Source organism: Carettochelys insculpta, chromosome 12 (assembly GCF_033958435.1).
Source record: "Carettochelys insculpta isolate YL-2023 chromosome 12, ASM3395843v1, whole genome shotgun sequence".
NCBI lineage: Eukaryota > Metazoa > Chordata > Testudines > Carettochelyidae > Carettochelys > Carettochelys insculpta.
The window spans coordinates 37,632,780-37,658,435 of record NC_134148.1 but is presented as its reverse complement, the minus strand read 5'-3'; the positions used below and the strand labels follow the sequence as shown (position 1 = coordinate 37,658,435).

The following is a 25,656-nucleotide window of genomic DNA, read 5'->3' as shown; positions in this document are numbered from 1 at the left end:
AAACTACCTGTAACAGGGGGTTAGCAACTTGTGTCTCTGGAGCCACATGCAGCTCTTCATGGAGCCACTTGCAGCTTTAAGAGCTGCCACCCTGACTCCTCTTGCAGCTCTGGAGGCTGCCATCACTTAAGCAAAAAACCTAAATTCAGTTGCCTGCTGCTGAAGCAACTGAATTTAGCTTTTTGTTTTAGCGGCAGCAGCTGGAGTCACTCAGCAGTCAGCTGTGGTGGGGAGCCTGGAAAAGAAAGGCAGCTGGGCAGGGAGCTGACCCATGTGGAAAGAAGTCTAAGCCAGCAGGAGAGCTGGGGGGAGGGCAGCCGAGCCTGCCCCTGCCAGAGCCGCACAACTGCACTGAGAAGGAGGAGACAGTGGGGAACAGTGGGGAAAGGCAGCAGCTGTGGCCACTCAGAACTGCACACACTGAGGCTGAGTTAAGCCTGTGGGTACAGGGGGAATTGGGGCTCAGAGGAGTCAAGCCTGGTGGCAGGGGAAGAAGCTGGGGCTCAGGGAGGAGGGTTAATCCTAGGATGGGGGGGGTAAAAGCCTGGAGACAGGGTAGGTTTGGGGGCTGAGGGAGGGGTTAAACCTGGAGATAGGGGTAACAACTTTCTAACCTGGTGCAAATTATTGTGTGTGTGCTGTTCTTAAAACAGGTGTAATAAAAAGCACTGTTTGACATTAGTTAAGGACTGCCTCATAGTCACGTATATATTGCTGCTCTTGAAGTACTGATCTTGGAACTGAATTTGAAAAAATGGCTCTTCTCGATATTCGGTTGCAGACCTCTGCCCTATACGCATCTCAGTGGCAATAATTAGAACTATGCTACTCATCTCAGTGGTTAGGGGAAGAACTTAAATTTCTCTAAAATTCTTAGAGGCTTTTATACCAGCCCACTTCCGAACAAGCCTCCACACACTTAAGAGCACCGGCAATGAACAAAAGAAAAAATTCTAGGTCCTGACATTCTGGTTGATCTGTCAAAAGTTCATTGTCTGTATTTTCATCTATGTTAACAGGGCAGGATAGATATACTTAGTAAGCATCAAGGAGGACTGTCTTCAAGTAAATTATTTTGAAGTAGTCAAAATATTTCTCTCTCGGTCGGGGGGAAACACTAACTATGCAGCACAAGCTATTTTCAGGCGCACTGAGACTCTGTGGTCTGATGACATATAAAACACCTTCAGTGTTAGCTGGTTAAAACACCGCTAAGCAAATGAATCCCTGGGAATTCTCTTTTAATGATCTTCATATTTCAGTACAACCACGAGTGTGAAATACTTGCTTTACTTGGCTCTCAGTATTTCTCTATATCAATTTAAGTTTATTCGGCATATTTTACTACCCAAACCCCGCATGTCTTTGGTGTAACAACTTGCACATACAAAGGGACCACCACTCAATATCAGACTATACTGTACATCAGGTCAAAAAGGTCATTGTACCAAAAAATGTCAATACCCATTTTGGGACAAATCATCAAGCAATTCAATCAGAATAGCTCCACAGATAGAAATGGAACTACATATGATACCAGAAGTAGAGGATCTTTAAATGACCCATAAAATGAGAAATTCAATATTAAAAGCTTACATAACTACTAACTCTTCCTTCTTCCACATATGATTTATTTATTTATCTATCCATAACTCATGTAGATCACCCAATGTATAACACTATGGTTAGCTGGATATATGTACATTACATATTAGAAAGGATCTGGACCCTTTTTACATTGTCAGCTTCCATGGTTGCATGATCAAGAAACAAAATCCTCTTGCAAGGAATATGCACCAGAAGTAAAATTAAACTTCATTTAAATTTTTAACAATGCATTTCCCCAGATTAAGTTCTCAACCTAAACACTTCACCAATAATTTCATTACATATAATATTTCCAGGGGAAACAGAGAAGACTGGGAGAGTGATGGCAGAAAGATGAAAAAGAGGCTTTGTAATGGTTGCAGGCTGTCATGAATCATTCACAAGGAGCATTTAGCTATGTTTACTGTTATAATTTTATGTGCCAATATGTAAGACCTCAGCAGTCAGAAAAGTATGAATAAATCAGAAGAATAAAGTTATTCTCTGCCCTCTCCCTCAGACGGTAATACATAAATAGCATAAAAAACTAAATTCCAAGTGTACTGCAAATCCTAAGCAAAATTCATTGAGGTTAAGTTGCTTTATTTAACAAAAGTAAAACAAACATACTACCTTGTTAAAACAGGATCCAGTTGTGTTTAGCATAGCCAAGAGGTGTGTCTCAAGAAGGCTGTTATAATGAATTAATGTAGCTGAGAGCCAAATTACCATCTGTAGCCTATTTACTTTAATGTTGCAAGAGAGCTTTCTACAGATGAATTTCAAGCACTGAACCTCTATGGCGAAGAATATTTGTGCCAGCATTGCTACAGTTGCTCAATACCTCAAGAAAAGTCTCCATAATGATACTGATCTGCACCCTCAAAAGATCAAAAAACTATAAAGTGATTTTTTTCTGTAGAAGGTGGGTGAGTAAAAGAAGTAGGTAAGATCAACATTGTAAATACTGGTAAAATCAACATCGTACATAAAATCAACATTGTAAATACCAGTGTACCTTTACAGTGTATTTGAACTGAGGAAACTAACAGCTACTACAAGAAGCATCCATGAAGCAGGTCTTTGCCCATGAAAGCTGATCCTCCAAAATATCTGTTAGTCTATAAGGTGCCACAGGACTTCTTGTTGTTCTCAAAGAAGCATCCAGACAGTGAAATACAACTAAAATACTCTTAAAATTTACATACACCTACAAATCTCACAGGTTAACAAGGAATGCAAATAAAACAAACAATATTCTTAGCATAAAGGATTACTGTTAGGAAGAAGATCACATTTCCCTTTTAAAACATTGCTTTCAGGTTCATAGACCCACAGTAACTACCACATACCCAATTCTTCAGTTGCAGCAAGGACACAGTGTTTCAATCATTCTCAAATAAATACAGTGCATAAATGGCAAAATGTATTAAGGTGAGCATAGAAACTATGGTGGTCTGAGCTCTAGACATAGATACAATGATCCAAGGAATTTGAATATGGGTAACTATCTGCCCCTGCTAATTTTGTTCTAGTTACAAGGAAACTGTAAGGGCGTAAAAAGTAAATAGGGACAGAATCTTTAAGGAAAATTAGCAGATTAAAACAAAAAGCACACAAAATTGTACTATCTTGGTACTCTTACTAAGCTAACATTCTGAGATAACTTGCAGGATTTTGTAAGAACCAGTGAAGTTTGAAATTTGTGTCAGGTGATTTATTGCCAGAAGTTAAATGGAAGTTCAAATATAAAGAATAACAACACCAGTTCTGTATTATGTCAATTACACATACTGTTGAGACTGTGTATTGCAGTTTACCAAGGCTGACACACATTTATCAATTGCTGATGCATTTGATGAAGCAGGTTTTTGCCCACGAAAGCTTATGCTCCAAAATATCTGTTAGTCTATAAGGTGCCACAAGACTTCTTGTTGCTCTCGAAGCTACAGACTAACACGGCTACCTCTCTGACATTTATCAACTGACGCTCTTCTAATCATAAAAGTTCAAAGTAGATTTCAGAGGCTACAAGATCCGGAGAGCAAACAAGCCAATCTTTTAAAAAAATTAAAAATAAAAACCTCCAGCTGCAGTTACCCCAATGGCTTACTTGATAATTTAATCAAAGCCTGGTTAAATGGCACCATATCGTTGCACTATTTAGAAAGAACAAGAACATATACACTTGCTTCATCGATTTTCAAGAGGCATTTGACAGTGTAGATCTGAAAGTGACTTGGGTGGTATTGGAGTCATATGGAGTGGATAGCAGACTGATATGGTTGTTGAAGAGTATCAGTGACAATGCGGAGGCAGCGGTGAGAACATGTGGGGAGTTGGGAAGTCGGTTTAAAACAAGTAGAGGTACAAGACAAGAACATCCAATATTGCCAAGTATCTTCATCGCACATCAGGAAAGAGCAATGGACTAGATCAAGGAAGAGGTAGAAGAGATATCTGTGCATGGGAAAATACTTAATAACTTGAGGTTTGCGGATGATATAGTTATCATTGAGGAAGATGAGAAGCTAGCGAAAACAGTGCAGGTGTTAAATGAAGAAGACAGACAGTACAGACTGATTACAAACAACAAAAACTATGGTATTTGGAGATAAGGAAATAGGAAGGAAGATCAGTGTCAATGGTATTGAACCAGAAAATGTAGAGAAGTTCAAACATCTGGGGAGCAACATAACGTCTGATTTAGACTGTAAGAAGGAAATAGCCACTAGAATGGCAAAAGCAAGAGCGAGTTTAAAGACGATGGATAAGATCTGGAAAAGCAAAGCAATTAGCTTGGGAACGAAGCTCAGCATGTTGAAAACGTGTGTATTCACCAGCATGTTGTATGGATGTGAGACACTGGTGATAACAAAAGATTCGAGAAGAAGAATATTGTCGCTTGAAAGGAGTTGTTATAGAAAGATTCTGAGAAGAGGATGGATGCAGAAGTTCACCAATGACGAATTATATAGGATGATACAGCTGAAAGAGAACCTGCTGCAGAAGGTTATAAAACAAAAGCTACGACTATTTGGACATATTTGCAGAATGAACGATGAACAAAAAAAATCAAGACCCTAGTATTCCGTATAATGGACAGTTCGAATAGGACAGGCAGACCCCACGGAGAATGGATAGATGGTATAGCAGATTAGAGTGAAGCCAGTCTACAGAAACTAAGCCACTCTGCACTGGACAGAGAAAGATGGAAAGAAATAGTGAGAGAGGCATCAGATACCAACGGCGCTGAGTTATTGATGTGATTCTGTAAAGCAACAGAAACAACAACATAATGCTGAAATAGTCTTCATGCCACAGTGAGACATTTAGCAAACCATGAAGACGCCTACAGGTACCCAACAAAAGATCAGCGGTAAGATTTTTCTTCTGTGGCTACATTAACCACTGCACAGAAGTCATACTTGATCTCAAACCTTAAAACAATGAATAGAAAAATAAAAAAGTCACTACTCTGAAGAGTTTAGAGTAGACTTAATAGAAATAAGAAATATGTGACTTGAAGAATGGGGATTTAATTTTTTCCTCTCTTCCATTTTAACCATTTAATGTCTATATAAAATGCACATCATCTCTGCTCTATTTACACATTTTTATTGTTTTGCTACCCTTTTTGTGGGTCAGTACTTGCCGATGCTGCGCACCACCACCTCAGCAGCCTCAGCCACATTATTGGCCATGGGGAGAGAAGCAGGGAGGGGCTGAGTACCAACTTTTTTTTTTTTTTTAAATTAAAGAAACAACACAGTTTTCTATCTACTATGTATAAACTCTTGGGCATCTGGCTGCTCAGAGGACCTTACAAACTACAGACAGAGAGAAATGTAGGTAAGATGTGGAACAACTACGGACAATTAATATATGTCAGCTAAACTCACCCTAAACAATATAGCAGGAGGAAGTTTTGAGGGGGACTTTAATATGGTAAGAACCGGAGCCATGTTGATGAATTTACTTCCACACAGAGCAGTTCAATACAATTCTAAACCTCTGTTGTATTGCCAGATATATTACTTGAATATCTCAAAAGGATTAAACAATATTTCTAATTAAAAAGATAGTTAATTCTTAATATAACCTGGGCAAAAATTGTGCCTTATTCTATGTCGTACACAGCAATATGCGCATTTTAAATGCTTCATTCAAGATGACTCTGACATTAAGTCACCAGCAGGATCTGGTATGAATTTCCAGTTCACCATATTTATTTTTATCTAGACTTGGTCAGTAACCTATTGCTGTACTCCAATCATTTCTTAAAGTCTGACATATCAATGTTTACTTCCTTTTCTGCCTGACCACGTTAGAACTAAATTTGTATTAGGTAAAATAACATTCTCAACATTCTCCCTCACTTTAAAAATGCATGACAAAAATATCTCTGAGCAAGTAATTTATATTAAATGCAGGATGAATGTGCTATGTATATATCCATTTTACAAACTTTGGCTTTAATACAAAGCGACAAACATTGTATAATTGTTATATGGGAAAAACCTTCGTTTGTTTAAAACGACTACATTTATCATATGAGATCTTTCACACAGATTTCAATCTACTTAAAATAAAAATTTAAAGAACTATAATTTACTTAAAAGTATTAGATGCTAGAAACAGTTTGATTACATTTAACCTACTAGTGTAAACGACAGACAGCTTATTTTTAAATCATATTACTAATAAAATGTTTTTAACATCAAACATTGATATTAAAAAGACAGACTAAATACACATACCAGTCATGTTTTTAAAAGCAATTTTCTAAAATAGAGGAGCAACCAACATGCTCCAATCAGGCCAAACCTATAAGTAATAGAATTATCTTATTACTTGAAACACATGTGTCTGAAAGGTGACCAGAAGACTAGTTAATAGATTAAAAACCATGGAGCATAGAGAGATGAAAGGGTGGGTGGAGTCACCAAGGCCAGAAGCTGCAACAACAAATAGGGGAAAAACAAGACACTCTAGATTAGCACCATTTCTAAATCCATTATTTTTGATGATTTAACTGACTTGTTTATGTTTACCAAATGACATTTTTGCTGTTGCAAAATCATAGAGAAAGCAATTTTGACAGTTCACACAGATCTGATCATTTTTATGAATACAAACAGAAGAAAAACTGAATAACCTCTGCTAAAAAGGAAGTCTCCATTTCTGTATAAAGTATTAGTATCTAATTAAATTCAGAAACCTAGCTTCCATTAAGAAGCATATTACATTTTTCCCTTAAAATTTGTGAGGGAAAAGTTTTCATGTGTCTTTCTGAAATATGTTGGTAAATTTAACATTCTGAATCCCAATTTATGGAAATTTGTACACAACTGAAAGTTTTACTCAGTAAGATATTACAAAATAAGTTCTGAATCTGAATAAAATATTTATGTCTTTTTCCGAAAACTGGAAGTGGTCTTCTGAATAAACTCGGAACTGCTTTTAACAACATTTGGATGAACTGTGCAGCAGGAGCAGTACGGAAATGAATTAAAATATACAATGATTTGTAATATATGAATTTATGTTAACCGTGAAACTAAGCATATATGAACTTCTTTATTTAAGGATGAATTCTACAAATGTGTCCCTTTTAAACAAGTTTTATGGTAACAGGAATCAATTTTACACTGTTTTAAGTCTACAAAAATAAATTCTCTCTACACTTCACGTAGAAGTTAATGAAAAGTCTGATAAGAGACAGGTGACTAGGATACTCCCTTTTAAAGTGAACTCTTCCTCCCAGATAATTTAATTAAGTATTTCAATTTCCAACAAACATTTCTTCCCTTCATGGCAAAATGTCTGTTAAGGCACAGATCCGGAAAACCAGAACTCTTGTGATGCAACTTACAACTCTAGTTTCTAATGTGACAGTAAGCAAGTCACCTCAACCAATTCATAAAAATGAGGATACCTGAACTGCAGTTGTCTTGTAAATGTGTTTTGAAATCTTCATATAAGAACTGTTCTAAAAGTGGGCTCAATCATACAAGTATATATACATGCTTCACTATACTATAGTGAATATTCTCACGGATTTCAATTATATTAGTTGAAGCACTAAAGTACATGAATATTTACAGAATGAGGATGTGACTGGGATCCCAGGGGGCCAAGTGAGGTCACTCAATTGGGGTGAACCCCAAAGAATGGGGAAGCAACTCCCCAAAAAACTAGTGGTTATTACAATACTTAAGATTCACCAAGCCAGCATAAAACAGCTTCCATTACATCTTACTGGTTACTCAGAAACTAAAACACAGTTCCTTAAAGCAATCCAGCTTTTAGCCTCCAACCGAATATCCAAGGCAAATATGAAGATATAACAAAGTGCTACCAGTTCCAAAGGATCAGACACATTACCTCCCAGGTTAAACATTATTTCAGGTCTTAACCCAAATACATGCTTACAGGTCAATTCTTATTAACTAAACTAAAATATATTAAACAAATGAATGAGAGTATTCATCGAGTATTAGAACTGGAAGAAACCTCAGAAGGTCATCAAGACCAGTCCCTGCACTTATGGCAGGAGCAAACACCAAAGTAAACCATCCCTGACAATTGTTAGTCTAATGCGTGCTTAAAAATCTTCCACAATGGAGAATCCACAACCTCCCTAGGCAATTTATCCCAGTGATTAACCACCCTAGCGTTTAGGAAAGTTCTCCTAATATTGAACCTAAACCTCCTTTGCTGCAATTGAAGCCACTGTTTCCTGTCCTATCCTCAGAGGTTAAGGAAAAAAAAATAATTCCCTCCTCCTTTCAGCCACCATTTAGGTATCTGAAAGTTGTACCTGTACTGGTCAAAGGAGCTGCATGCACACAGACATGAATCCAGTTCTGAGATCACATGCGCACCAGAGATGCTGAGCTTTGTAATTGCAAAAAGTTCTTACAGAAATAGGCCACAGTCCAATGTACTTATTCTGGGTGATGCAGATGGGACAGGAGAACTCAACCTTGACTTAAAGCTTTCCCTGATAAAGCATCAAGCAGATCTGAAATAAAAAGGATCAGGTGCCAAGAGTCTTTATGAAGTCCCAGACTTCTCTTCATAGTTCAACGTCTTTAGGAATCCTAGAGGCTTATTTCCTAAACATCACCAGTAATTAGCTATACAGATTAACATAGGGCAACTGGTAACAGAGAAATAGCCATGTTAGTCTGTAGCTCCACAAATAGCAAACTGTCCTGTAGCTCCTTAAAGGCTAACAAATTTATTAAGTAATAATCTTGCGTGGGTAAAATCCACTTCCTCAGATTACTGGAGCAGACAATTAGAATCCAGGGCTCATGGGGGCGGGGGAAGCTGAGGAGTAAAAAAGTAGGTTACCTTTCACTTTTAGTATGAGTAGAAGAAGAAATTAAAGTTAAGTAGGATATGTGCCATTCCTGTGAATATCAAAGGTGGGGAAACTGCCCTTGTAACACAAAATAATCCACATCTCTGTTAAGGCCTTATTTCAATGTGTCAAATTTGCAAATGCATTCCAATTCAGATGCATCCCTTTAAAATCTTGCTATAAAATCCTTTTGTAGAAGAATGTCTACTTTCAAATCCATTATTGAATGTCTAGGGAAGTTAAAGAGTTTGCCTATAGGTTTATGTATATTCCAATTCCTGATGTCAGATTTATGTCCATTCATTCTTTGACACCGACATTGTCCAATTTGTCCAGTGTACATGGCAGGGGGGCACTGCTGCAACATGAGTGCATATATCACATTAGTGGATGTGCAGGCGTACAAGTCCCAGACAGAGTGGCTAATGCAGTTAGGTCGAGGGATGGTATTGCTGTGTGGACAACATTGGCAACAAGGTTTGTCACACAGATAGGTTCCTGAATTAAGAGTTTCTGTGTTATGGTGTATGGCTGCTGAGGACTGTTTTCTTGAGATTGGGCTGCTGTCTGTAGGAGTGGCCAGGTCTGTCACCCAAGGCCTGTAACTGAGGGATCAGTATACGGTGTAGGTTGTTAATGATGCACCGGCGGTGTTTAATTTGAGGGCTAGAGGTGGTAACAAGTGACTTTTGTCATTTTCCTTGTTGGGCCTACTGTAAATTCACAGATTTGCTATGTACTTCAAAAAGGAATCAACAGAGTGGTATTACCTTATTTACAGTTTTTATATTTTAAATTTCTCCTTTGATCTCTAAATTAACAAAATACAGAATAGGCAGGAACCATTTGTTTACATAGTTAACCTCCAACAATATATGTGCAAGCACACAAACATTATCTATCAAAATGTCCTTGCGGGTTGCACTTGCATCATTGATCCTGCAGGATGCTTAACCCTTTCCAGCCACGTGTCGTTTAGTCTCACTGATTTCTATGGTATTACTTATGGTAATAAAGTTAAGCACACGCATATTTACAGAATGCGACCTATAAAAGCAGCAACTATTGGTGGGAAACAAACTGATTTTTCTAATGTCTGTTCAAATACCCATCTTTGCATTGATAAACAAGGATATTCCTATTACCAGTAAAGCATGAGGTGCTTCTAACATCCTTCTGTTAAATTTTGTTGTCATTTCAAAGCAATATCATTTTTATGAACTTATTTGAGAATTAAATCTAACTAGCCCTTTTTATTGCACCAATTATGGTACACACAGGGACATTTTACTTAAAAAGATGTTTGGTATGGACAACTTAATTTAAAATGCTGTATTAAAACCATTTATTTGTGTTTTATTTGTGAGTATGCATCAGTGGATCCTACTGTAGCTAAACGGCATCCCCTCAAATGACGAGAATGAGGAATTTCAGCTGCATCAACTAAACAGAAGTTGGAAGTACCATTCTTTGAGACTGGGCGTCTTGGGGAACTGGGCATCTTGGTTCATTTTGGGGAACCAGGAGAAATCAGTGGAAAAAATGTATGAGCATCCTTCAGAGCACTGCAGAAGGAAGGTGTGCAGTAACAAGCCATGGCTTATAACACCCCTGAAACAAGAGTTCAGTCACTCAGCATTGACATAGAGGCTAACAGTTCTATCACCAGGGACTCTCAGAGCAGGAATAATTGCTTTATGACAGATTTTCACAAGGAGCATTCCTGAGAAGTAACTAACTGATTGCTTAGGAACCCCACCAGGTTTTTGCTGACATTCAGGATTTGAGGAGCCAGTAGAGATCATCCTGCATTAGTGATGCCATGTCCAAAGCCAAATGTAGAGGACTTCTCTGTGATGCACATAAAATTATGCACTATGTAGTTTTGAAGAACAGGTAGTAATATTATGGAAGCTGGCCTGATAGCTCTGAGCTTATGGGCATTGAGATGGAATCCTATGTCCTCTGGCATTTGTAGGTAGTCCAGGTAGGCTCCCAAACCTGGCGCACTCATAATAAAAAGTCTTTATCAGGGATAGAGCAGAGAATGATACCCCTCCCACAGACTTTATTCTGATTTCTTCCATCAGCTAAACTGTTTAGCAATTAATGGTGGGATCACCATCATCTTGTTCATCTTGTGCACTGCTGAGAAACAGACAAAACTGGGACAGAGATGGAATGCTTGTAGATCAGGGATGGGGAAGAACCTGGGGCTTGTGGTCCACATCTGGCCTGTGGTTTGCCTGGATCCAGCCTCCTGGCTCGGGGCTCCCCCTAGCATCAGGCCCACTGGTGGTTGGAGATGTCAAGCCCCAGACCTCACAGGCCACAGTAGTCACACTGGGGCCAGATCTGTCCCATGGGCTCTCCCTGGAGGGTGAGGGGCTGGCAGAAAGAAACCTCCTTTCCCTCCTTGGGGAACAGGAGCACCAAGAAGTGCTGCATGGAGGCTTTTCCCCCACTGCTCTGATTGGCTGGAACTGCGGGGGGTGCCTGGGAGCGGCAGGAGCCACACAGCCCCGTGTGCCCCAGCGAGCTGTGCTAGGTAAGTGCCACCCATCTCTCAGGCACTGCACCCCTAGACTGCTCATTCACCTCCCTTCCCAGGACCCCACCCTGCTTCTGCACTCCCTCCCTCCCACCACTCAGACCCCACATTCCAAGCCCACTTCCTGAAGAAAGTAATGAGTAGAAGGCTCTCCTCTGCTCATCATTACCATGTTACTTCTTCTATAGGTCTCGGATAAAATAATGATGACAATTCCACTTGTTTAATGGGCTGTTGTGAGAGTCTCCTGAAAAGGAATAAGCATGTAGGGAAAATAAGTGGAATGCAGGTCTAGAGAGTAGCTATGGGAAATATGGTCTAATGCTATTTTGTTGGCAATGACAGCCATTCAGGCTTGGTGAAGAGAGGCATACTGATTCTCAAACAATAGGTTTTAGAGGGATTCTACTGTGTTTCGTGATACTCTTATCAAACCTGCTGCCTCAGAAGACCTGGGTTGACCAAGGAAACAGAAGAGGGCACCTCCTGGATTAATGAGCAGTCCAGCAGCTGATATTTCAGTTGTTGGCCTGGGAATAAGGTATCCTCTGCTCTACTTAGGGGTGATATAAGATGGGAAATAGCACATGAACCCCAAAAGACCTCAAGGTAGCCCTTGAATCCTTGAAAGGCTGGAGCACTTCAGCTGTATTCAGGCTAGAGAGGTCCACTCTTGGAAAATGCAAGTCAATTTGTTGCGTCTCTGCTTCATGCGGTATGTCTTATACCTGCAGCCATAAGGCTTGTCATGGCGATAACCATGGCCATCAACCTTCCAGCCATATCACAGCATCCATACCCTATGTAGTTATGGTTTTCATGAACATCTGACCTCCTTTTTGATGGCCTTTTTTCATTTCATCCCTGCTATCCTTCTGGACTTTTGCAAATGGTTTACTCTCTCCTTCAAGAAATAACTTTATTAGTGTACAGGGCTTGATAGCTCTCCACCAAAAGCTACAAAAAGGCTTTTGGCCACAGATGTGTAACTTATTCTGGTCCTTGTCAATAGGAGCCCTTTTAGTAGGCTCTGACACCTCCTGCGCTACAAAGATATGCAGAACCCCAGGCCTGGGTTGAAATACAATTTCTCAAGGACTTTCAGCAACACCCAATGCTTTTACTCTAAGTATTTGGAGAAGGAAAGACATAGTGGCTGGGGTCAGCAGTAGGACTTCTGTTGGTTCTAGGATCCCTTCATTAACCAGAAGAGGGTTTTTAGGACAGCAGCACATGGAGTCTTAAGGTAAAAAGTTTTGGGGACCACTATTTGTGATGGGGTTCAGGGGTCCCCCTGCACTGCACCCCGTCCGCTGGCAGGAGTGACTCTCACTCAGCAGGTACAACAGGAGGTTTATTAGGCAACAGATGCCCATTTTCTCACAGAAGCGACAGTACAGCAGCCAGAGACAGTCCTTCCAACCCGTCCTGGGGAGAAGACCCCGAGGGGTGCCCCTCTGGGGTGCAGCTTTCCCCCCCCTCAGGCTGGCTGCCTTCCAGCTCTCCCTTTTCCTAGCCTCTAACTGCTGCCCCCTGATTCAAAACCCAGCTCGGCTCCTCCCTCCTCTTTGTTCAGGGCAGAGGTGTTACCTGCCAGTTGTAGCCCCAGGGTCATCCTTAGCCACTGGGAGCTGCTGCTTGCCTCAGACATCCAGCCTGACTCACACATGCACTCCCCCCACTCCATCACACTATTTTAAAGTCATATCTTAACATGGCAGGTGCCACGACCTGAAGGTGATGCCTTGCCTGGTGATAAGTATTCCTAGAGAATATGGGAGACAGTGATTGTCCCTTTATCATTGTGTAATTTAGCATGGCTAGCACAGCCGACAAAGCCACTAGGAAATGTGATTTTTTTTTTTTTTAAATACATGTGAGAAGGTGATTTGCTCCTCGACATGGAACTACTGCTTCCAGTAAAGCCAGTAAGGACAAATTGATATATTGTATACTGAATGTTTCCGTGAAGCTGTGAGTGACAGGGGATGTCTCTTAAACATGGCCATAAGTATCAAATTCAGTATCTGACTTTTTTTTCTGAATGAATGCTTAGCTGTTTTGCCCTTATAGTACTGTTCAGCCTCTCTTTGCCTCCCTGGAAGAACCCCTTGGTCTCAGAGATACATGTGTACTCACAATGGTTACACAAATCTATGTCCCACTTATGGGCAAGGTACAGGTGCCAGATTTAGAGCTTGAGCTGGGGAAGCCAGAAGAGGAGCCAGCATGGTCAGAACCCAAACTATCAGCACCAAAGCTGTTTATAGGCACCAGAGACTTTGAAGATGTTGAAACAGTCAATATGATCCAGTGCTGACTGCAACAGTATTCTCTGTATTTTTTCCACAGCCCAGGCATCATTGATGGTAGCTTATCTGGCCCCAGTCTGGTTGTAACTAGTGACTCAGTCTGAAGAGATCTACGTGAACTGCTCAAGAAGCTACACATTGAATTTGGGAGTTCTGACAGTGAAGGACTTGTGCACAGAAAACTTACCTGGGAATGTAGCCCTCATTAGGCAGAAGAGTCTTTAGCTGTGCCCATCCCTGCAGAGGATCAATCCATCACAGAACAGGCATGGTTTGAACCCTGAGATTCTGGACTTTGTCAGAAGGTGGAGTAGTTGATGTAAAGTGCTTCACACTTCTGTTCTGGAGGGTGGAGAGGGATGAGAGCAGTAGAGAGGAGAAGAATGCAGAGGGGGAATGTTAACAGATTTTTTTCTTCTTTCTTTGGAACTTCCTTTCGAGAAAAAGTGTGAAAACAGAATTCACTAAACATCAGGGCAGATAAAAACCAGACAGTTATGTGGCTGTAACTGGTATTCTTCCAGATGTGTTGCTCATGTCCATTCCAAGTTGGGTGTGTGTGTGTGGACACACGCCGTTGCCAGAAGCTATTTGCCCCAGCCAGTAGCCATAGGGACACTGTGATGCCCCCTGGAGTGACACCGATATCGTGACCAATATATGCACTGACCAACCACACCACACCACACCACCCACCCACACACAGAGGTTCAGTTCCTTCTTGCCAGCTACTCTGACAGTGGGAAGGGCAGGAGGGTTTTGGCATGGACATGAGCAACATCTCAAAGAACACCAGTTACAGAACACATAACTGTCTTTTCTTCTTTGAGTGACTGCTCACGTCCAAGTTGGGTGAATAGAAGCCAATGCCTAGGAGGTGGGGTTGGAGCCCCAAATGGAATGAAAGACAGCCCTGTCCACTGCAGCATCTTCCTGGGCGTGCTGCATCAAAGCGTAATGTGCCGTAAACGTATAAAGTGAGGACCAGGTGGTCACCGCACAGATGTCCTGAACTGGCACTTGCGCCAAATACGCCACAGATAACACCTGCACTCTCGTGGAGCGTGCCCTAACTGGAGGGAGTGGAACCCCCACAAGCTTGTAACACTCACTGATGCACAATCACTATCCAGGAGGAAATCCGCTGGGAGGAGACCTTCAGCCTACTAGCAACTGCCACAAAGAGTTGCTGTATTCTTCTAAAGGGCCTAGTCCTATCCATATAGAAGACCAGCACCCTTCTAACATCCAAGATATGTAAACATTGCTCCCTTGGAGAGGCATGAGGCTTTGGGTAAAATACCAGTAAGGAAATGTCTTTGTTAACATGAAACCAGGAGATCACCTTCGGTAAAAATGCAGGGTGAGGTCTCAGCCTAACTCCATCCTTGGGAAACACTATGTACAAGGATGAAAGTGCCCTCAACTCAGATACCTCAGCCAGGAAGTAACTGCCACGAAAAACACTGTTTTGTAACACAGAAAAAACAGGTAGCAGGTAGTCAGGGATTCAAAGGGGGCCCCCATAAGCTTGGCTAACACCAAATGGAGATCCCATGGGGGGCAGTGGTGCCCAAACCTATCTTTGCTGTGTGTCATTGCTGAAGACTGGGATTAAAATGCCTGTGTTGGTTGGCTAGTGTACACAGGCCCAAGGAGCGGAGAATGGCCCTAGAATCTTTCAGACTATGCAGTCTTTTATCTGTCTTATCTGAAAATAGGGTAGGGCCATCAAAGAGGAGGTCCTGGACCGTCTACTCGTGGTCATGAGGCAGGCCGGAAACTGCAACCAAGCCTCCATATGCACTGCCACTCCGGAGGCCATAACCCTCATGGTGGCATCCATAGCATCCAATGCTGCCTGAAGGGCCACCCTTGAAATCAGTTTGTTCTCCACCACCACAGCTGTGAAGTCCTGCTTGGCTTTAGGTGGCACCATCTCACAGAACCTAGACAGGGTGCTGACTGTATTATAAACATACCTGCTAACCCGAGCCTGCTGGTTAGCAATTCTTAATTGCAATCCTCCCATAGAGGTCTAAGTAATTAGATTCTCTTTTTCAGGAAGGGACCCTGGAACCCTTGGCACTCTCTATGGTTAGCAGCATCCACTACCAAGGAGTCAGGTGGGGGGAATATGTGAACAAATGTTCACTGCACTGGGATAGGGCAAAGTACAATTTCATTCCTACGGGCCATAGGAAGGGCAGAAGCAGGGGTGTGCCAAACTGTTTTAGCCGTAGCAGCAAATGTTTTGATTATGGGCAGAAGCCACACTGGTGGGGCCTGCAGAGGACAAAAATGTCCATGACAGGGTCCATTTCATCCCAGACCTCCTTGCCTTGCACCCCCAGGTTTTGGGCCACTCTCCAAAGGACCTGTTGAAAAGCCCTGCCATCCTCCAATACAGGGGAGGCCGATGAGCCCGCCACCACCTCATCCAGGGGAGGAAGAAGATGATAGCCCTTGCACCTCCATTTGGAGAGGAAGGGCAGTAGTGACCTGTTCAGGCATTTGGTCCTCCATGGAAATTATGAGCAAACCAGGGGGCACCGTAGGTGGAACTGGCATAGGCACTGGCTGGCAGAAAAATCGCACCACAGGTGGCACAAACAGCACTGTTAGCACTCCCTGCACTTGAGTCGGTACTGGTGCCTGGGCTGGTGCCTGCCCAATCCGCACTGGACATACAATTACGGATGGCACCAGCAATGAAGGGGTCCAGTCCAGCTGTGACAGCGCCAAGGCCAGTGCCGAGGTCAACACCAACGAAGTAGACACATGCGGCTCCATGATGACCACCACTTCCTGTCTTTGTTCCAGTGGTGGGGTGCCCAGTGATGCCAACAGTACCAAGCCTGGGATCAACAGGGCCCCCAACACCATTAAAGCTACTCCAACCACCTGATCCTGCACCTTGTGAAATGCCCCCAGGGTCCCGAAGGGCCACTGCTGAGTCACCTGCAACACTAGAAGCCAAACCGTATCATCCACGTGATAACTATGTTGGCTGCAACGGCTATGGTGTGACCTTCGAGCTCCCGCTCCATCCAGAGCTCAAGTAAAAGGAGTTCAACTCCTATGCTGATTCAAAAGCAGATAACCACAGTGGGGCCATCGAAGTCTGCGCTGATGTCATGCGCACCAAGGATGATGCCGATGCCGGAGTATAGGACACCTGAAACTGGCCCACAGTCTTGTGGGTCGGCACTGGAGCACTTGGCACCGAACACAGTGTTGATGCCGGCCTCGATGTGAGTGCAGGGGTTGTTGCCACTGTCATGTCCATGAGCCCCAAACGCTTTGTTTCAGTGCTACAGCGTCCGTCCTCCATAGATGGAGAAGGACCCCATCACCATCATCTGCAAAAGTCCTTGTGCTGCTCAAAACGCCTCTGGCATTGAAGGCAAGTCCAGCACCTGAGGGCGCCCCCTCTGCACCAGCTTCAATGGATGCACTGGAGCCTTAAACTGAGGCCACCATGCTTTGACTTCGGCGAGTGATGCCTCTCATGCCTCCTCCTCTTCATTGGCACTGGAGATTGACTCCTATGGCGCAGAGGTGACGGTTCCTGCACCTGCTCTCGGTCCCGAGAGTCCTTATGTAGCACTGTGGTTGATGGTGCCAGTTCACTTAGCACGGAGGAGGCGCCACTCTCCGCTCCTACTGGAGATTCTTGAGGTTGAAGAGCCACCTCCATTAAGAGGACTTTAAGGTGTTGGGCCCTATCTTCCAGAATTCTGGGCTTTAAGGCCTTATAAATTGGACATATATCATGCACATGTCCTTCCCCCAAGCAAAAAACAAACAAACAGGCTGAATGGGGGTCGCTTTTGGGCATACGTTTGCTGAATTTTGAACAAGTCTTCAAGCCTGGGGAGCCAGGAATTCCCCAGGGCAGAGGCATCGAGAGTGATGGAAAGCCCTGCCTCAGCTATTAGTTAAAACAATAAGATTATCAAGTACTAAAACTATTTTATACTTCAAGAACTATTTACATTAGAGTAGGCTACTAGCTAAAGAAATGAGCACAGAAAACAAGAGCTCCGATGACTGGCAGCGCTACGAGATGGAACTGAGCAGAGGTGGAGGGTGTTGGGTGGTGCGTATATTGGTTACCATACTGGCGCCACACCAACTCTATGGCTACTAGCTAGGGCAAAAAGCTTCAGGTGACTGGGCGTGTGCCTGCACATACCCAATTTGGAATGGATATGAGAAATCACTTGTAGAATAAAAATAAATGGATTTTTTTTATTTAGATCAGATTTTTTATTTTTTATACCAATAAAATAGTAAATTTCTTGTTTTAAAAATAAGTTACAATTAAATCTCATCACAAACATGCTACACATACACTTACACTCTCATAAAAATGAATTAATGGCTCTAGTGTGTCCAGACTAACGACTAACTCTTACTTCTTAAAAGTTCTGTGCTCTCAATTTCTGTTTCGTGGCACGTTACCTTTCAGTCTGCTGAGCAAGACAAGCTGGATGGGATTGTTTTAATTCTGTGCTTATGTACTGGTGGACCTTAGCCAAGCATGCCAGGGAGGGATCGCTCAGTGACTTGAACATTAGCCTGCTCAACACAAGGTTTTGAGTTCAATCCTTGGAGGGCAGCCATTTAGGGATCTGGGATAAACAGATTAAAAAAAGGGTGGGGGGGGGGGGGGGAGGAATGGTGCTTGGTCCTGCCACGGGGGCAGGAGACTGGACTCGATGACCTTCCAAGGTTCCTTCCAGGTCTGTGAGATGTGCATCTCCATATTTTTTTCTTCTATAAGAGTTAGTTTATGCCTGCCATAAGCCTCCAAACTGGGGGGCACTTCCTGAGACCCCGGACCTGGCGCACAGCTGCAGGATCCCCAGGTACCAGCTGAGCTGTCCCCTTCCCTAGCCCAGATCCCCAGGAGTACCCTATCCCCCTGCTCAGACCCCCACGAGTACCCTGCCCCCTGCCCGCAAAAATCCAGGAAGTTATTTTTAGATGTTTTTAATTAATGTATTATGTCCACAATTAAGAAAAGGAAGTACGATGAAGACTGCAATAAGTATGGCTTCTCTGTCATGGAAAAAAACGGGATCGATCATCCTCAATGCATAGTATGCCACATAGTTCTCAGCAATGACGCCAACTGTTGTCAATGTCATGAAATAAAGAGTGAGACACTGCCAAGTGCTCCTGTCCTGGAGGACATTACTCTCTCCTCTCTCTTCTACATGGTGGTTTGAAGAACTATAGCAGCTGAAGCAATGAAAAATGACAGATAGCTGGCAACAGCTGAGATACCAGTGCCCCCAGTCTTCAATTTCACCTGCATCAGCAAAGACTGAGCCTGGAAGGGACAGTATGCCTACAGCCAGACATATTCAGCTGCTTTATTACTGTCACTATTTTTTAAATATAAAAAGCTTCTCTTCCCCCTCCACAAACATGCACATTCCTTGAATAAGTTAACTTAGAAATACTGATCTAAAACCCTTCAATTATCTACTGTTAAAATTCAGGCACTCCCATTCAGAACAAAAATATAATACAATTTTAATTCTAGCTACAAAACTTAGCTCAAGAAATTGTTCTTATCTATCCCATCCCTTCTCTTTATAGTGTTATGTAGCTCTGCCCACTCTCTTCTCAAGTCTCTGTTGCCTTTGAAGTTTTGTATTACTGGACTAAGTTAACAATTTAGACACGTCACACAAGCCTAATCTTGGCACCAGTGCTGAATGGAGCTAAATCCAAGGATAACTGAATCTGGACTTTAGGAGGGCCCAAAAGAAGGCAAATAAAATTAGATTACTTAATCAAAAATGCTTACTTATAATTTCCACAAAGAAGGCAAGAGAAACACCTACTAGGCTTGCAAACTTCTAGAAAAGTTGAGGTGCTATACAACAGCTCAAGAATGTGATGAAAACAGAATCCTTTATGAAGGCAGAAGAAACTTCAGCTTGCTATCTACTGTATATTTTAAAGAGTTTGTGTCTGTCTGCTGGTCTGTGAGTGTTTGTTCAAGAACTGTTCCTGCACTGTAAGAACCAGGACCACTAAATTTGGTATTCAGTTTCTCCTTCTGATAAACAAAAGCAAGGTCAGGGTTTGGTTGTGTCAGGACAATGCACTATGACTGAAATTTGATTGTTTCTCATCAAACAGAAAAGGAGGGCCTCTGACAGAAAAGGACAGGTTATGCTCCAGAGTGATCACAGTGGGACAGCACAGCCCCCATGGCCGTAGAAAGCAGCCACCTGTTTGGGGTTCAACCCCCTCTGCACTGAGAGAATCCACCCCACACCTCCCAACCACCTATCCTAACCCCATCCCCAACCCTGCCTCCTGCACTCCCCAGCCTCTACCTTGAGCTACTCCTCACTCCCCAACCATAATTCCTGCACACACAACCCACACTACCAGCCTCTTGCTCTGAGCCCTTCCCCACCTCCCAGTCCAGGCTCTTGCACCACCCACACTTCCAGTCAGCCCCCTAGCCTGAGCTCTCCATATCCCCAAGTTCCCTATCCTGAAGGATCTGAGCAGCACTGGGTAAATCTTCTAGTTAAATTATAAATGCAGCATTTACATCTTTCCTCTCATTACAACTCAGTGCCAGAAAAAAAAAAATGCAGACAGAAAACTCAATGCTTTACCATGGAACCAGGGAGGCAGAGGAGCTGCAAAAAATCACATGGATCACCAAAATCTGACAAACATTTGACTTACAAATAGCACAGTGGGGACAGTCTCCTGCCCTACACCCCAATCTAAATGGAAAACGGCAGGTCAGGGCAGAGGCCAAGAAGAGAAAGTTATGTTGGTCCAACTAGCAGGGGAATGAAGAGCCCAGAGAAGAGGAGGCAAGAACTTATGCCTGAAAACGTCAAGGCTGCATGCTAATTCCCATTGGTCAAATGTGGGGAGGTCAGGACAAGAGAGCTGGTTGGGCAGAAGAACTGATAAGCCAAAATGCCTCCCTCCCCCACATCCATCTAAACCCATTCACAGACTTTCATGCTGATTTTTATGGTTGGTCACAACTTGCTGCTCATTTCAACTCCAGGCATTGGATAAAAAGAGCAGCTCCCAGCAATAAATGAGACCCAGGATTTCACTGGTCTTTCAGACAGTAGCAAAAAGGGAGAGGAACAATGCTGAAATTTTTATTTCCTCCCCACCGCCCCACACTTGCAAGAGTTAAGGATTCCTACAACTTGAGGTCAATGGGCAGACCAGGGAGGGTCTATCCTGAGTTGTATGGAGAAAGCCCATTCGTAACTCTTGACCATACTGAGCTAAATGTAAACTAGAACAGCTATCTCTGAGTTAAATGGTTAGTCTGATGGACACAAGATGAGGGAGAGGGACATATGCTGCTCCTCCAAAGTGTTAATGAAGTTGAAGTTTGATCCTTAAATTCATCCCTGTGTCTGTCTTCACTCATCTGCATGTTCTGAGCAAATACAAGTAGAACTGTATGCCAAATGGTGTCATGACAGGAGTGCTGAAAGAATCATCAGGTTTTTAAATCTATTACTGACAAAACTTCTTCCACAGCATAACTCATTTAAAAACCACAGATAAGCATTTAGGTCACCTTTGACTAGAGGCAGCAGAACCCTCCTATTTCTTACCGGCTATAAGGGTGATCAATAGGGGGTAAGGAGTGGAATGGAGTAAGCCGGGTGCGGAGTCGTGGGAGGAAGAGGTGGTGCAGGAGCAGAGTCTTGTGGGAAGGGACAGCCTGGGGAGGCAGGGCCCACAGTTCAGGTACCTGTGGGTCCCCTGTGCATTAGGGCATTTCTGGTGCTCCTGCTTCTCACCATTACTCAGTAAACTGAGTAACACTTGTAAATTGGTCAGTATTGCATTCACTATGATGTTTTGGCAGGTTTGCTACATAAATCTTTAACCTTATTACACTCTGAAATGGGAAACATACATAACATTTCCCTAATCACAGTATCAAGTAGTAACAGAGAGGCAAGCCGTGCTAGTCTATACACTATCAAAACAAAAAGCAGTCAAGTAGCACTTTAAAGACTAGCAAAATAGTTTATTAGGTGGGCTTTCGTGGGACAGACCCACTTCTTCAGACCACAGCCATACCATGGTATGTTCTGGTATGGCTATGGTCTGAAGAAGTGGGTCTGTCCCACGAAAGCTCACCTAATAAACTATTTTGCTAGTCTTTAAAGTGCTACTTGACTGCTTTTTGTTTTGATAGTATCAAATAGAACTTTGATTAGTTGAACTGCAGCAGACATGTAATTGACATAAAAATGATACAACAGACAAAAACAGTTGGCAAGTAGAGCTGCCAATTGCAGTTAACATGAATATTTAACCTGAAATAAACACAATTTCAAAAATTGTGATTAACTGAAGTTTTAATCATATTATTAATAATAGAATGTCAACTTAAAGGTATTATATTTGGGATATTTTCTATATTTTCAAATACACTAATTTCAATTTGCACTAAAAAATTAAAAGTAACTGAAAATTATTTGCCTCATATACTACAGTACAATCTCTGTTGTGAATGTGCAACTTACAAATGAAGAAGATTTTGTTCTTGTTACGCGACTACACATGCACAATGCAAAACTTTACAGCTTACAAATCCACTCAGTTCTACCTCCTGTTCAGCCAATTTCTAGGACAAACAAGTTTGTTTATATTTACAAGAGATAATGCTGCCCCCTTTTTATCTACAATGTCACCTAAAGTGTGAGCAGGCATTCACATTGCACTGTTTTCTAAATTTGTCTTCCTGGCTCAAGACATGAGGGCAATTATGAAGGACCTGAGCCATCCTTTTCAGATGACAAATCTGAGGAACTGTACCAGACTGAGATGCCATTACAGGAGGTTTTCAACTAAACAGCAATAAGTCTCCAGGACCAAATGTCATTCACCCAAGAGTTCTGAAGGAACTCAGCATCTGCACCAAATTTCTGGAGGATTGCTAAAGTGCCAACAATTTTTACAAAGGGCTCCAGAGGCAATCCTAACAATTACAGTCCAGTAACTCTAACCTGAGTACCAGACAAACTGGATGAAACTACAGTAGAGAACAGAATTGTCAGACACAACTTAATATAATTTGTTGGTGAAGAGAGTCAACGTGTTTTTTTCTCAAAGGAAATTATGCTTTACCAATCTACTAAAATAATTTACTAGGTGATGCACTTTCGTGGGACAGACCCACTTCTTCAGATCATAGCCAAACCAAAAGTGCATCACCTAATAAATTATTCTGTTAGTCTTTAAAGTGCTACTGGACTGCTTTTTTGTTTTGATAGTATATAGACTACCATGGATTTCTCTGTTACCAATCTACTAGACTCCTTCAAGAAGGTAAGTAACCATTTGGACAAAGGAAATCCAGTGGATATAGTGTGCTTGGATTTCCAGAAAACCTTTGAAAAGGTCCCTCACCAAAGGCTCTTAGTAAACTGTCATGGGACAAGAGGGAAGGTCTTCTTATGGACTGATAACTGGTTAAAAGACAGGAAACAAAAGGATAGGAATAAATGGCCAGTTTTCAGACTGGAAAGAGATATACTAGTGGTGTCCCACAGGGGTCAGTACTGGAACTGATCCTATTCAACGTACTCATATTTAGGACAAAGGGATAAATAGTGAGGTGGCAAAATCTGCTGATACAAAAATTGCCCCAGGTAGTTAAGCCCACAGCAGACTGTGAAGAGCTTCAAAAGAATCTCACAAAACTGGCTGAACAGGCAACAAAATGGCTGATAAAATTCAACGTTGACAAATGCAAAGCAATGCATATTGGAAAACATAATTAAAATTTTATTTATATATGAGTGCGTGCATGCATGTGTACAGAGACTAAATTAGCGGTTACCCCTCAAGAGAGATCTTGGAGTCATTGTCGATAATTCTCTGAAAATTATCTGTGCAGCAGCATCAAAAAAGCAAACAGGAAATTGGGAATCATTAGAAGAATGGATAGATAATGAGAGACAATATACTGCCTCTATATAAATTCATGGTATGCTCACATCTTGAACAATGGGTACACATATGGTCAGCTCATCTTTTAAAAAAAAAAAAAAAAAAAAAGATACTGAAACAGGATAAAGATTTAGAAAAGGTCAACAAAAATGATTAGGGGTATGCAACAGTTACCATACAAGGAGAGATTAATAAAGCTGGGACTTTTCATCTTGGAAAAGAGATGACTAACAGGGTTTATGACGGAGGTCTATAAAATGATGACCAATATAACGAAAGCAAATAAATGTTACCTACTCTTCCACAAGCACAAGAACCCAGGATCTCCAAATGAAAATTAATAGGCACCAAGTTAAAACCAAAAAGGAAGCATTTCTTCACACAATGCAGTTAACTTGTGGAACTACCTGCCAGATGATGATGTGAAGAGTAGAACAAACAGAACACAAATTTTCTCAGAAATAATCCAATCCAATTCTGTTGCAGTGATTATGCAGTTTCCCTGTCTCCCAAGAAAATAAAAAGGGGGGGGGGTTAATTTCTTAACAGAGAGGGTGAAGCATTTATTGGCAGCCATTATGTAAACAGAAGCAGAACCATGCCTACATATAGCATTTCTTGTCACTTCGATCACAGAACAATGACACTGTTATACCAAGTAAGCTACTTTATTTGCTGAGGTATCTTATTTCACATAAAAGATTAAATTACCTGCAAAATATGAGTTATATGCAGAGTTTCCCCCACCTTCCCGACACCAGAGAAGAAGCCCAGTGCTTGAAGAGGTTAACAAAAAAGAGGGCTATCACCACTCCCTTATCTGGCTATCCTCCCTGTCTCACAATTAATTCTGTCCCCCACACTTCAAACAAATCCTGTCCTCTAACCCAATTAATTTCAGCCCTTGCTACTCATAGGCTGTGTCTACACTAGCACCCCTCTTTGGAAAGGGGGGTGCTAATGAGACGCTTGGAGATATGCTAATGAGGCTCTGCAATGAATATGCAGCACCTCATTACCATTATGGCGGCTGCAGCACTTTGAAAGTGCTGCTTTAGATCGTGCACAGCTCGTCTATACAGAGTCCATTTCCAAAGGACCCCACACACTTCAAAATCCGCTTATTCCTATTTGAGGAAAGAGTGCATCCACACACAAAAAAGCAGATCAAGAGTGATCTGCTCTTTTGAAAGAGACGGTCCACACAGTCCCCACTTTTTTTTTTAAAGAAGGGGCCAGGGATCGAAAAAAGCAGGCCTCAAGAGTACTGCTCTTTCAAAAAAAGGCCCTGCGGAGCATCAACACACGTTTTCTTTCAAAAGTAGCTTTCCAAAAGGGGGAGCTCTTCCTGAAATGGAAAAGGAAGAGTGATTTCAAAAGGAGAGCTACATTCTTTCAATTTACTTTCAAAAGAACACTTTTTGTGTGTAGATGCCCCACAGGATCTCTTGAAAAAGCCCCTTTCTTTCGAAAAACCTTTTGGAAGAACTTGCTAGTGTAAATGTAGCCATAATACATAAAAAACAACATTTTGGGGGGAAGACTCAGGTACAGGTGAGACAAAATAAACATGACCCAAAAACTAAAAAACAGCAGGAAAATGCAGATGCTGGACTCCTGAAGCCCGTATATCTATTCTGGAGATACCATCACTGGACCTAACCAGATTATTCACAGAATCACGGGCACATTCTCATGTTCCTCAACTAACATCATATATGCCATCATGTGCCAACAATGCCCAGATGCTTTGTATATTGGACAGACTTCAAACTCTTAGACAAAGAATTACTGGACATAAAACAGACATAAAAACACTCCTGATCCACAAGCCGGTCAGCCAGCAC

The 25,656-nt window shown here is 42.1% G+C and overlaps 1 protein-coding gene across 10 annotated transcripts in view; it reads right to left on the bottom strand.

Moving 5' to 3' along the window:
- The window catches only part of MEF2A (myocyte enhancer factor 2A), a 146,635-nt gene that overhangs the window by 95,844 nt on the left and 25,135 nt on the right, over positions 1-25,656 (bottom strand). The window contains exon 3 of one of the 10 annotated variants that reach the window (XM_075007247.1): positions 24,217-24,311. The exons of 8 other annotated variants lie outside the window; for them this stretch is intronic. The gene's annotated coding sequence lies outside the window, so the exon portion shown is untranslated. Of the gene's footprint in view, positions 1-14,009; positions 14,118-24,216; positions 24,312-25,656 lie in introns of those variants that run through there. One more of the 10 variants, XM_075007251.1, reaches the window with a different exon arrangement.